Source organism: Penaeus vannamei, chromosome 15 (genome assembly GCF_042767895.1).
Source record: "Penaeus vannamei isolate JL-2024 chromosome 15, ASM4276789v1, whole genome shotgun sequence".
In the NCBI taxonomy this organism is placed as follows: domain Eukaryota; kingdom Metazoa; phylum Arthropoda; class Malacostraca; order Decapoda; family Penaeidae; genus Penaeus; species Penaeus vannamei.
This window is the reverse complement of record NC_091563.1, coordinates 37,797,731-37,810,230: the sequence shown is the minus strand read 5'-3', so window position 1 is coordinate 37,810,230 and position 12,500 is coordinate 37,797,731. Positions and strand designations below refer to the sequence as shown.

At 41.8% G+C, this 12,500-nt stretch overlaps 1 protein-coding gene across 2 annotated transcripts in view; it reads left to right on the top strand.

Annotated features, from left to right (window-relative positions):
• Window positions 1-12,500, top strand: part of LOC113821319 (integrin alpha-PS2) — a 131,555-nt gene that overhangs the window by 60,982 nt on the left and 58,073 nt on the right. Inside the window, exon 1 of one of the 2 annotated variants that reach the window (XM_070130731.1) lies at window positions 7,046-7,093. The exons of the other annotated variant lie outside the window; for it this stretch is intronic. The gene's annotated coding sequence lies outside the window, so the exon portion shown is untranslated. Of the gene's footprint in view, window positions 1-7,045; window positions 7,094-12,500 lie in introns of those variants that run through there. 2 annotated transcript variants of the gene reach the window in all.

Genomic DNA, 12,500 nt, shown 5'->3' with positions numbered 1-12,500 from the left:
CATCGTGTCATTTAATCCAACATCTTATCGATCTCTCTTTTTGTAATCACTCTAAACATCCAGACATCCTCCTCTCCTTTCGACTTCCATATGGACTTCTAAGCACGCCCTTAAACCCGCCCACGCACCGCCCACTCACCCACTCACCCACTCGCCTCTCCACGCCACCCGCGCTATCCCCCCCTAGGTCCATTACCCTATATGTGTACCCTCTTCACGCCCACTTCTCTACTGCCCTGTTATACGTCCAGAGTTTCAAGAACCCTAATTACCCGTACAAATATGAACAGCTTAAAATATCAAATTCAGAAGAGGTTTTCATTCCCCGGTGTTTGTCATTGCGGTGAGATTTAAAGCCTTATGCTAATAGGGTATACGGACGAGGGGGGAGGGGGGGTGTTTGGCAGTTCAGTTCTAAAAGGGGTTAGAATATGATAAGAAAGTGTGTGTGTATGTGAGGGTATAGGTTGTTCAAGTTATCGGTCAGGTGTGGTGTCAAACAAGCCTTCTTCTGTACGGCAGGCAGACGACATAAAAGTGTTAGGGGTCACTTGTTAACACTTTACTCTTATGTTTATGTTTGTCGAATGTCGCCGGCCATTCATTGTTGTCGTAGGGTGAGGGTGGGGCGCGGAGGGAAGCATGAATGGGAACCCTGGGAGAGATTTAGGAATAGGTTTTAGGGTTAGGTTTTTAGGGATAGATTTATCGCGTGGAGGGGTCCTGCAACTGAAGCCATTGAGGCGGGGTGTGGTGACGTAGGAGGTGAATGGGTGGGGGTGGGGGGGGGGGAGCTTCAGTGGGACACAGGAAGAGATTTAGGAATATTTTAAAGGAATAAATTGATGTCGACGAGGAGGTGAGGCGGGGTGTGATGGGGCTGGGGTGGCTTCAGTAGGACCCAGTAATAGATTTAGTTTTTTTTTTTTTTTTTTTTTTTTTTTTTTTTTTTTTTTTTTTTTTTTTTTTTTGAACAAGCATATCGCGACGAGAATCCTGCAACCGACCCAAGGAATAGATTTTAGGAATTATTTTATCACAACGGGAATCCTGCAATCGAACTCAGAAACAGATTTAAGGAACAGATTTAAAACGACTGGAATCCTGCAATCGAACTCAGAAACAGATTTAAGGAACAGATTTAAAACGACTGGAATCCTGCAATCGAACTCAGAAACAGATTTTAGGAATAGATTTAAAGCAACGAGGATCCTGCAGCCGAAGCAGGTGAGGGGGGGGGTGATGGCTTCCCCAGCGAGGACGTGGCGCCGCGTCTCAAGGCCGACCAGATGGGGCTTTGGTGGTGCTTGGCTTGTTAAAACAGGGTATTTTTGGGACAGATTTTATCGTCGGATTTTGCTTCTGATGTTGACTTCGTGTGAGTTGATTTGTGTATATTTTTTTCTTTATTCATTTTTTGTATTGTTTTTTATGTATTTTGTTTATTTGTCGATTTTGTATTATTTTTGTCTGTTCTTTATCATTTGTTTGATTTTATATTATTTTTTTTATATTTTTCCTAGTTGATTTTGTATTATTTTTGTATATTTTTCATTTGTTTGGTTTTATATTATTTTTGTATAGTCTTTTTCTTAGTTGATTTTGTATTATTTTTGTATATTCCTTTTTCTTTCCTGATTTTGTATCATTATTTATTATATTGTCGAAATTCTGCGTCGCTTGTGTATATTTTGATCACGTTAATATTACGTCAAATCAACGAGAAAGAAAGGGTATATTTTGCAGGGGCGTTTTAAGGGGAAACTAAATTAGGTGATTGTGGTATGATTCTCATTGAAGCTTGATTTGCATTTAAAAGGGAGGAAGAGAGAGAGAGAGAGAGGAAGGGGGAAAGAAGGAGAGAGAGGGAGAGGAGGAGGAGGAGGGGAGTTCTCATTTAAGCTTGATTTGCATTTAAAAGTGAGGAAGAGAGAGAGAGAGGAAGGGAGAAAGGAGAGAGAGGGAGAGGAGGAGGGGAGAGAAAGAAAAGAGGAAAGAGAGAGAAGGGGAGATAAAAAGAAAAGAGAAAGAGAGAGAGGTGGGGGGAGGAAGAGCGTAAGAAAAATGGAGAGAGAGAGAGAGAGAGGAAACTGAGTAAGAAAAATGGAGAGCGAGAGAGAGAGACAGAGACAGAGACAGAGAGAGAGAGAGAGAGAGAGAGAGAGAGAGACAGAAAAAGAAAAAAAATAAGAGAGAGAGATTGCAGATCGTTATAAAGATAACCCATAGTTGATTATAGCAGTGCTTCTCTCGCCCCAATAGCAATAACGCCTCGAAAAGGTCAGCAAGGAGGTTTGACGTCACGAAGATGCTGCCGATAGAATCCCCGGTGAAATATAGTCAAATTACTCCTCGTTCCATAAAAGGTTAACTTACTTTTAAAAAATTGCAGGAGAGAAAGAAAAAACAAAAACATTAATTGCAATTTCTTTGGTAATTTTCTTGGTTGTAGAGTTCGTTGTATTAGGAGAGAGGGAGTGTGAATCGTATAAGCTGGTTTTATGGCCCGTACTTTATAAATGAGTTCGGATGCAGTTACGTTAGGGTCACGATCTATGCACATTCCGAGATGACTAGGCATTTTTTTTTTTTGAAATTGGATAAGGCGGTTACTTTATTCAGAGCCTCTGTTGATCTGATTAGATTCCGCTAAATCCATGAATTTATATAAAACAAGATGTTTTTTTTTTTCTTCTTCTTCTTCTTCGTCTGTTCTTATTTTTATTTTTTTATTTATTTTTTTTACGAAAGTGAAGAACCGCCTCGACGTGGCACTAAATTTCTTACGTTTTTCGTGTCACCCGCACTCCACGCCCCCTCCTCCACCCACCCCCGCCCCTCCATGGCATCAAGTGGTGTCTCGCGGGTCCAAAAAGGCAAGAAAACGACGCCATATTGGGTGCCAGGTGCTCAGGGTGATCATATCTCCCGTTTATGACCTGTTTATGGCAGCCAATTTTAAGGTAGTGTAGCGCTGAGATTTAGGAGGAGATGCGCTCCGAGATTTTGTTTCGAGGGAACGCGCGCGCCGGTTTAACCTTAAGGGAGTCGCTCGGTCGGCCGGTCCTGGATGTGGGTCTTGTGGGGGTCAGCAGAGCTCTCTCTCTCTCTCTCTCTCTTTCTCTTTTTCTCTTTCTTTCTTTCTTTCTTTCTTTCTCTCTTTCTCTCTCTCTCTTTCTCTCTCTCTCCCTCTCCCTCTCCCTCTCCCTCTCTCTCTCTCTCTCTCTCTCTCTCTCTCTCTCTCTCTCTCTCTCTCTCTAACAAACACACACTCTGTCTCTCTCAATATAGCTAGCTATTTATCTCTATCTCTCTCCAATGTACTAACACCTGGAGAGGGAAAGGGAGGGAGAGCGAGAGAGAGAGAGAGGGGGGGGAGAGGAAGAGAGAAGTAAAAGAAAGAGAAAAAAAAAGAAAACGCAATTTGTGCTTTAAAAAAAAGAAAAGAAACGAAAAAAGTAGATCATAAGGGATCATAAGGAATCGAACTCTTTTCCCTCCGCCAATTCTTTTCATCGAGATGTTTGTTTACCTTTTGACGGCGTTTATATCGGCTTACCTTGATCACGGCGATGTGAGGGTCTTTTTTCTCTTTATTTTTATTTGCGCGAGGGAAGTGTTTATGTTTTCTGGATTTCTAAGACGTTGTAGAGATGCGGGGAATCGTCTGCATATTGATTTTGTCTTTTTTCGCTTTTTTTAGATATTTGAATTTGGTCTATAACGGTTTTTAACTCTTCAGACATCAAGCATAACGATTAGAACCTTATCAAGGAGTAATTTAAGATCTACAGCTCTTTTAACTCTTCAGTAACGATTAGAACATTATCAAGGAGAAATTTAAGATCAATATTAATCAATTAATATCACAAGAGGGATAAATATGGCCGCATTAACGAACAAAAATAAAAAAAACAATAAAAGATCCTGACGCCACAGTACCGATAGGTCTATTACTGATAAGGCGCCTATATGAGCAGGTAAATGTTTGCATAACACTCAGCGTACTAAAAGGACAGGTGAGGTATGGGAGGGGAAAGGTGAGAGGTAAAGGGGGGGATGGAGGAGGAGGGAGAAGGGAGGGAAGGAGGAGGAGGAGGGGAAAAGGGAGGGAAGGAGGAGGAGGAAAGGGAAGGGGAGGGGAGGAGGAGGAGGAGGGGAAAAGGGAGGGAAGGAGGAGGAGGGGAAAAGGGAGGGAAGGAGGAGGAGGGAGAAGGGAGGGAAGGGGAGGGGAGGAGGAGGAGGAGGGGAAAAGGGAGGGAAGGAGGAGTAGGAGGAGGGGAAAAGGGAGGGAAAGGAGGAGGAGGGAGAAGGGAGGGAATGGAGGGAGAGGGAGAAGGGAGGGAATGGAGGAGGAGGGAGAAGGGAGGGAAGGAGGAGGAGGGCAAAGGGGACGGGAGGAGGAGAGGAAGGGGGGAAGCGGAGGGGAGGAGTAGAAGGGAGCGGATAGGGAGGTGGAGGGGTACGGAGAGGGGAGGGGAGGCGGTGAGTGCTATATAAACAAATAACACCTTGATATGTTGGTTCATTAAGGACGAACTCGAGGACGCAGAGACAAATTATTGATTTATTGATTCCGTTTTCTTCACTTTTATTTTGCTTGCAACATCCTCTCGTTATTTACAAAATACACAGCGGTATTGCATCTCGTTCACGCGTTTTGTTTACTTTCCATTTCTTTTTCTTTTCTTTTCGCTCTAAGTTTTTTTCTTTTCGTTTTTATTCTCCTTGTTTTTTTCTTTCTTCTATTTTCATTTCTTCTTCTCTTCTTTCTTTTTCTTGCTCTTTTCTTTCTTTTTCCTTTTCTTAATTTTCATTTCTTTTCCTTTTTTTCCTTCTTTCTTTTCCTTTCTTTCCTTCCATCTTTTCCTTTCTTTCCTTCTTTCTTTTCCTTTCTTTCCTTCTTTCTTTTCCTTTCTTTCCTTCTTTCTTTTCCTTTCTATTTTCCTTTCTTTCTCCCTTTCTTAAATTTCCTTCTTCTTCCTCATCCTTCTTTCTGTTTTTCCCTATTTACAAGATATATAGCGCTATGGCATATCCCAGAACCAGGATTGCTTGAGGAAATGTCATCCTATAACGTACAGAGTGATGGTTCGTTATATCCTTTATGAGACAGTGTCATAATGAGAAATCAAAGTCGTTCTTTTCCTGTTATTGCATCATGATTTTGTTGTTGTTGTTGTTATTGTTGCTGTACATTGGTCTAGCGCGTTTACGTATATGTTGATCTTGCTTGATTTATTTTGATTTAATTAATTTCATTTGAATTGTTTATTTGTTTTTTTATAGATTAATTAATTATTTAGTTGTTTATTTAACAATGGCAGAACCGAATCAAGCGTGGGTAATAAATGGAATTGGTAACTGGAAATCGAATCCAACTCTCAATGAAAGGGATTCGAAACCTCTAACACTCGACTTCGAAATCGTTGTTTACATATTAACTTCTAAGTTATTATATGATCAAAACTTTATCTTTAGGAGAAGTTGGGAAAAGGGTTGTTGGTTCTAACGTTATCACATAATATTTTTGCTTTTTCGTTTTTTGTCTTTGACATGTTTGCGCAATGGCGGGTTATTTAGTATCATGACGACGGTGTAAATGGAGATGGTGACAGCCGTAACGGGAGGAAAGATGAAGAAGGAAAGGGGGAGGTGAATGAAAAGAAGTGAGTATGAGAAGAGAGAGAGAGAGAGAGAGAGAAGAAGAAGAGCAAATAACAATATATGAAAACTCTTCTATCAGACTATATATATGACGCGTGTGTCTCACGTCCGCCACCGCCACCGCGCTTCAAAAAAATGGCGGGAAAATTGTCGGTACATCCGTGCAGAGCGTTCAGTCTTGAGAAACGGGTTTAGATTGCTTATCCAGAAGTCCCCTGTGCGTCATTCCCGCTTTCACGCAGGATGGGGTGTATCTCAGCCCTTATCCAAATACTGTCTCGAAAATATTCACACGTATAGCGAAGGAAAGAGGGTGGGTATGGCGGGCTTACATTCGGGTTTGGTATAATGGTATGGGTCTGTTTAGAAATATGTATGTATTTGTAGTGTTTTATATTGTTGCTACGAGGATGATCTACGTGAATGAGGTTTATTTATTAATGTTTGTATTCTTTTTTGTTGCTCTGTCGAATAGGTTTATATATTAATGTTTTTTTATTCTTTTATTGTTGCTATGTCGATGGTCTACGTGAATTAGGTTAATGTATTAATGTTCGTATTTTATTGTTGCTACGTGTTTAGTCTACATGAGAGTCATCCGTCGTACATCATAAAGATTAGATGTAAATTTAGGAGACAGCAGTATAAAGAGCTACTATTCAAGGTCTCCCATGCTGAATCTTGTTTTTAAACGAAAAACTCCTTTCACTCTCTCTCTCTCTCTCTCTCTCTCTCTCTCTCTCTCTCTCTCTCTCTCTCTCTCTCTCTCTCTCTCTCTCTCTCTCTCTATCTATCTATCTATCTATCTATCTCTCCCACCCAACCCCCTCTCTGAATATACGGGAGGAATAAATAAATACATATTCCACAACACCCTCTCTGTTTTCCCATCTACCACCCTCCTTCTCCCCTCCCCCTTTTCTTTACACTTATACCATATTCTCATTCTCTCCTCACTCACCCGTACCCCGCTTCCTACAACACAGAAGCTCGGGACAAGAGGGGCTTTCACAGCTGATCCCGTTTCTGTGGGCTTTTCTGGCCGCCCCTTCACTCATCCCTTCACTTGTTATGACAAACGGAATTAACTCTGACAAACGACGGCTGCCTGCATGCCCTACTTCCCTCTACGCCTACCGTGTGTTTGTTTGCTGTTTGGGTCTTATATTTGTCTAGATATTTTGATTTGTTTGGTGTTGGGTTTGTATGCTAGAGAAATGGGTTTTGTTTGTTGTTAATTTTTTTGTATTTTTGTAGGCCTATAGGGTCGTGTATTCTTAAAACCCTTTATTTTATTGGAGAAATTAATTAAGGTAGTGTGTAGTCATCAGTCCTCGATTATAAAGTCCCGTCTTTTTGCCTTAGTAGTTAAGGGGTTTATCGGCCATTAATTCGTGACGGGGTTTTCGCAAGAGGCAGAAAAGAGGTAAGAAGGTCCATGGGTAATTAACCAGAGCGCGTGGGAAGTCTCCGCCAGCCATGGGAACTTCGCCGAGTGCCGCTACGTGACAAAACAACTTCAAGTAGATAACTTCTCTTACCTGAGTTTTCTTTTTGTGGTGTGAGTGATCGGAGAATTAGGTTTGGGAAAAGTTTTTTTCTTTTCTTTTTTCTTTCTTCTTTCCTTTCTTTCTTTCTTCATTGAGAAAGAAAGAAAGCGAGATTCACTTGAGTTTCTTATATTACTCGGGTGTTTTGAGAACTATATTGTGAAAGGAAGTTTTAATTGTATAAGATTGTCCATTGTTCCACTTTCCTGTACGTGATAAAACCGCCTTTATGGAACTATCAAGAGCTTCTTTATATGCTTTGGGTGCTTGGATATCACATTTTTTTTTATGTTTTCGTTCAATGAGATAGGAAAATCCGGTGTTTTTAGAGAGTGAGGTTCGGGAAATCATTTTGACATTTTTTTCCTCCTCGTCGCGTTGTGGTTCGACTGGTGATTGTTAATTTATAATTGGACCACCAGGTAAATCGGATATTAATGCAGTGATCAGCAGGTTTTTTTAAAGTCTGGCGCCACAGCGATATAAAAAGAAAACATGAGTATTATAATGATGATCAAGGATTCGAGTAAAATAATGGATAGGTTGGAAATGTCTCTGATATATATATATATATATATATATATATATATATATATATATATATATATATATATATATATATATATATATATATATATATATATATATATATATATATATATATATATATATATATATATATATGTGTGTGTGTGTGTGTGTGTGCAGAAATATGTATGTATATATGAATGCCTGGGCATGTATACACATTTAATCGAAAACATGCTTGATAATATTCACAAATTATTTTCAAAGTACGTGATAGTGGAAGTGTAAACTGATTATACTGAAGTCCCCGGAATGTTTCGAGAGAGAGAGAGAGAGAGACAGAGACAGAGAGAGAGAGTGGATGTGATAATGTATATTTGATACTGGGCGTGATTAGAGCTCACGCAAATATTATTTCTCTCGAGACTAAGGCACCGCAAACGCCCATCATGCAGTAGAATCTGCAAGGTGATGATGAAGAGATATTTGCAGGAAGGTCCATGTAAGTATGTACTTATTTAGACCTGGGTTTGCTGAACGTGTGCTATCGTGATCGTTCAGTTATCAGAGTACTTTCCGTTTGTCAGCTGGCGAACGGAGGTGAAAGAGAACGTTTGGTAAAGAACGACATGATGCGGTGAAAAAACAATTTATGGTGATAACCAACATATGATGAAAAACTGCATAATGAAAAGCAACATATGATAAAAAACATTATATGATGAATGTATGGTGATAAACAACACATGATGAAAAAATATATGGAAAACAACATGTAATAAAAAAACAATATATGATGGAAAACAACATGTAATAAAAAAACAATATATGATGGAAAACAACATATGATAAAAACAATATAGGATTTAGTGTGCAGCAACATGGGATGAAATAATATAATCAACCTATGAAGAAGAAAAATATGATGTTAAGAAAACCAGCACAATCAGATGAAACCCGACCACAATACGCCTCAGAAATCCAAAACGCCTTTTCTCTTAATTGCAATCGACGTGCACTGACACAACGGAAATGCTTGCAGTGTCAGCGAACAGACCGGGAGAGACAAGATAACCTAGGCCCATAGACGCATAGAGGAAATAGGAAATGATTCAATGATTCTCAAGATGCTGCGCAGGTGATTCACTGACATCGGACTCAGGCTGGACGATGGATAGGTGAGTCACGAGTCGAAATTGGAAGCTATTGATAACTGGAGATTTCGGAGAATGCAAGAGATTATGTGACGCGTTGATCTGGGCTCCCGAGTTGGTGGATCCGCAAGGCTGGGTGACGTTTTTTTATTTTTGTTTTTTTTACTTGTTTTTTTTTGTGTGTATTGATGTATTGTTGTATTTTGTTGTTTTATTTTAGGTCATCCGCAAGGCTGGGTGACGTTTTATATTTTTGTTTTTTTCCTTGTTTTTTTTGTGTGTGTATTGATGTATTGTTGTATTTTGTTGTTTTATTTTAGGTCATCCGCAAGGCTGGGTGACGTTTTTTTATTTTTGTTTTTTTCCTTGTTTTTTTTTGTGTGTATTGATGTATTGTTGTATTTTGTTGTTTTATTTTTAGTCATCCGCAAGGCTGGGTGGCTTTTAAATTATATATATATTTTTTTTTTCTAGATTGTATATTTTAAGGCTAATGCGAATGCAGAATCAAGGATGTGCTGAATGTTGCTCTGTCTCTCTATCTCGCTCTTTCCTTCTTTCCTTTTTCTCTCTCTCTCTCTCTCTCTCTCTCTCTCTCTCTCTCTCTCTCTCTCTCTCTCTCTCTCTCTCTCTCTCTCTCTCTCTCTCTCTCTCTCTCTCTTCACTTCTCTCATCTCTCTCTCTCTTTCGCTTTATTTCTCTCTCTCTCTCTCTCTCTCTCTCTCTCTCTCTCTCTCTCTCTCTCTCTCTCTCTCTCTCTCTCTCTCTCTCTCTCTCTCTCTCTCTCATCTTTCTCTCTCTCTCTCTTCTCTCTCTCTCTCTCTCTCTCTCTCTCTCTCTCTCTCTCTCTCTCTCTCTCTCTCTCTCTCTCTCTCTCTCTCTCTCTCTCTCTCTCTCTCTCTCTCTCTCTCCGTCTAGAGGAATAGTACAAGAATGTGAAACTGACCACATGTGCAGCAGCGAGATGATAACTGTCAACATTATGAATCCCAAGATGCGATTATTTTTCCTTTAACTTCGTAATGCATTTCTTTATATAAACGATGGGACGCTACGTGTCTATAAAAGTCTCTGGAAATTAAGAAATGTGGGCGTTATTATACGGAATGAATTTTATGTCCATTTGAGAGAAGGAGAGAGAATGGAGACAACGGGTTTCAAAAGTGTAACCGTCGTCCCAGGAGGCTCGACGCGGCGCCATTGCACTTTCACTGTCACACTTAACCGTCTGTAATGATTGTCTTTATTCTTTTTTTTTCGTTCTTTTTTTTACGGTCGTCAGGAGCCTTTCCCTCTTCTCGGAACAATCGCTATGTTGTAAGCACGGCGTCTGTGCAGAACGCGTGTCATGGGGTTGAAGATGGTCCGACGCCCGGGGATGTGAATGTGTGTTGAGGCCTCGTGACGAAGCGGTTAAAAAGGGGGGTCGTTAATTGTCGCTCGCTGTGGTTACCATTCGGTGTTTGGGTAATTGTCGTGGTTACCATTCGGTGTTTGGGAATTGTCTGAAAACGATGGCTTTTTGTGTTCTGTTTTTTTGTGTGTTATTGGTGATGTGTTGTTATTTATTGGCGATGTTTTGTGATTTAATGGTGATGTTTTGTGATTTAATGGTGATGTTTTGTGATTTATTGGAAGGGAGATATTTGTTGTTGAAGATATAAAGGTTTGAAATAAGAAGTTTCTGAAAATGACCTCATACTGTGCAGTGTTTCATGCTTGATTGTTGGTATCATGCAGTTTATCATGGTATTAGCATTTTCTCTTGAGATTTCATAAGTTCTGCATTTACATTCCTCTTCTATTTATTTTTTTTTCTTGCGAAACTGACTTTCACGGTCTTGCAACATCTTGTGAAATATATTTGAAGTCGCGAATTTGCGCAAGTTCAACGACCTTATTGACTTCTGCCGAACTGATATTTTCTGGCTTTTTCTTCCCCGCCCGTTCTCCCCACCTCTTCTCTTCCTCCTCCTCTCCCCACCTCCCCACCTCTCCTCTCCCCAACCTCCTCCCCATCCGCCTTCCCACCCCATCTTGCCCTCCACGCCTACTCCCCCCTTACCCCCTCCCCCCTTACCTCTCCCCCTCCTCCTTGCCCTTTGCCCCCATTCCCCACCCCCTCCCTCCCCCTCGCAGCAAGGTCGCCCTGGCCACCTCCAATGTTTTCTCAGCAAGCGCTCCCTCCTCCTCCCCTCCTCCTCCCCCTCCTCCTCCTCTCCGTGTCCAAATTAGTTTTTTCGCTTCCTTATTTTGAAGATCCTCGCCCAGGAAAAAAATATGAGGAGTGAGGAGAGGGCGCGAGGAAAGGCCCTGGGTATTGCGTGGCCTACATATCGGGTCTCGCAGCGCAGGGTGGTGAAGGCTGTTTGATTTACCCAGGTGATGAGGGGCGCTTGCACGTGGCGCGGGGGAGGCCTGGATCCGCCTCTCTCTCTCTCTCTCTCTCTCTCTGTTTGTCTATCTGTCTTTCTTTTTTTCTGTCTGTTTATCTGGCTTTCTTTCTTTTCTCGCTCTGTCTGTCTGTCTTTCTCTCTCTGTCTTTCTGTCTGTCTTTCTCTCTCTGTCTTTCTGTCTGTCTCTTTCTCTCTCTGTCTGTCTGTCTGTCTCTTTCTCTGTATGTCTCTCTCTTTCTCTGTATGTCTCTCTCTCTCTCTCTCTCTCTCTCTCTCTCTCTCACACACACACACACACACACACACACACACACACACACACACACACACACACACACACACACACACACACACATTTTCTGTGTCTCTCTCACCCTCCCTCTCTCTCACTCTCACTCTCACTCTCACTCTCCCTATCACTCTCACTCCCTCACTCACTCTCTCTCTCTCTCTCACACACACCCAAAATTAGTTTAGGTGAACCCTTTCCCCGAAACTTGAAACACATGGAAGAGGGTCACGTTGCCTTCCCTGCTAATTATGTGGCCAAAAACAGGCAGTGTCACGAGCACAAAGGAAAACTCGGGACCGATCCTTCATGCTAACAAGGGCGGCGTGATGACCGAACCAAGCGGCTGGGTGGGCGGGGTAGGCGGGGTGGGTGGGAAGGCGACTGGGTGGGCGGCATGGGGTGGAAGGGTGGGTGGTGAAGGAGGGAGAGAGAGAGGGGGAAGGGGGAGGTTGGTGAGGAGGGAGGGACGGCCGGATGGAAGGATGAGAGAGGGAGGAATAGTGTTGGGGAGGAAAATGGGGAGGAAGAGAGAGAAAGAAAGTGTGGGAAAGAGGGAAAAGAGGTAGGGAAGAAGGGTGGGGTGGGAGGATGAGAAAGAGAGGGAGGAGGAGGAAGAAGGAGAGAAGGGATAAAGGTAGAGAGAGAGAAATTGTGTGGAAGGAAGAAGGGAGAGTTAAGAAGGAAGGGAGGGAGGGAGTCCTGTCACCGCCCAGCCTGTCCTGACCTGCCAGGCATCACGTTCTGCCTAACACTTTGTATTTCTTCGAGCAAGGACGCCCACTAATGAATATGAAAGGTACGGAGGGATAGAAAATTATTTTATGACGCAGGAGTTGTGTTAGGTCGTGTTTGTTTATTTGTTTGTTTGTCGTTTGTTCATTATCTCCTAAGGTTTGGATGTTTGGTAATGTTT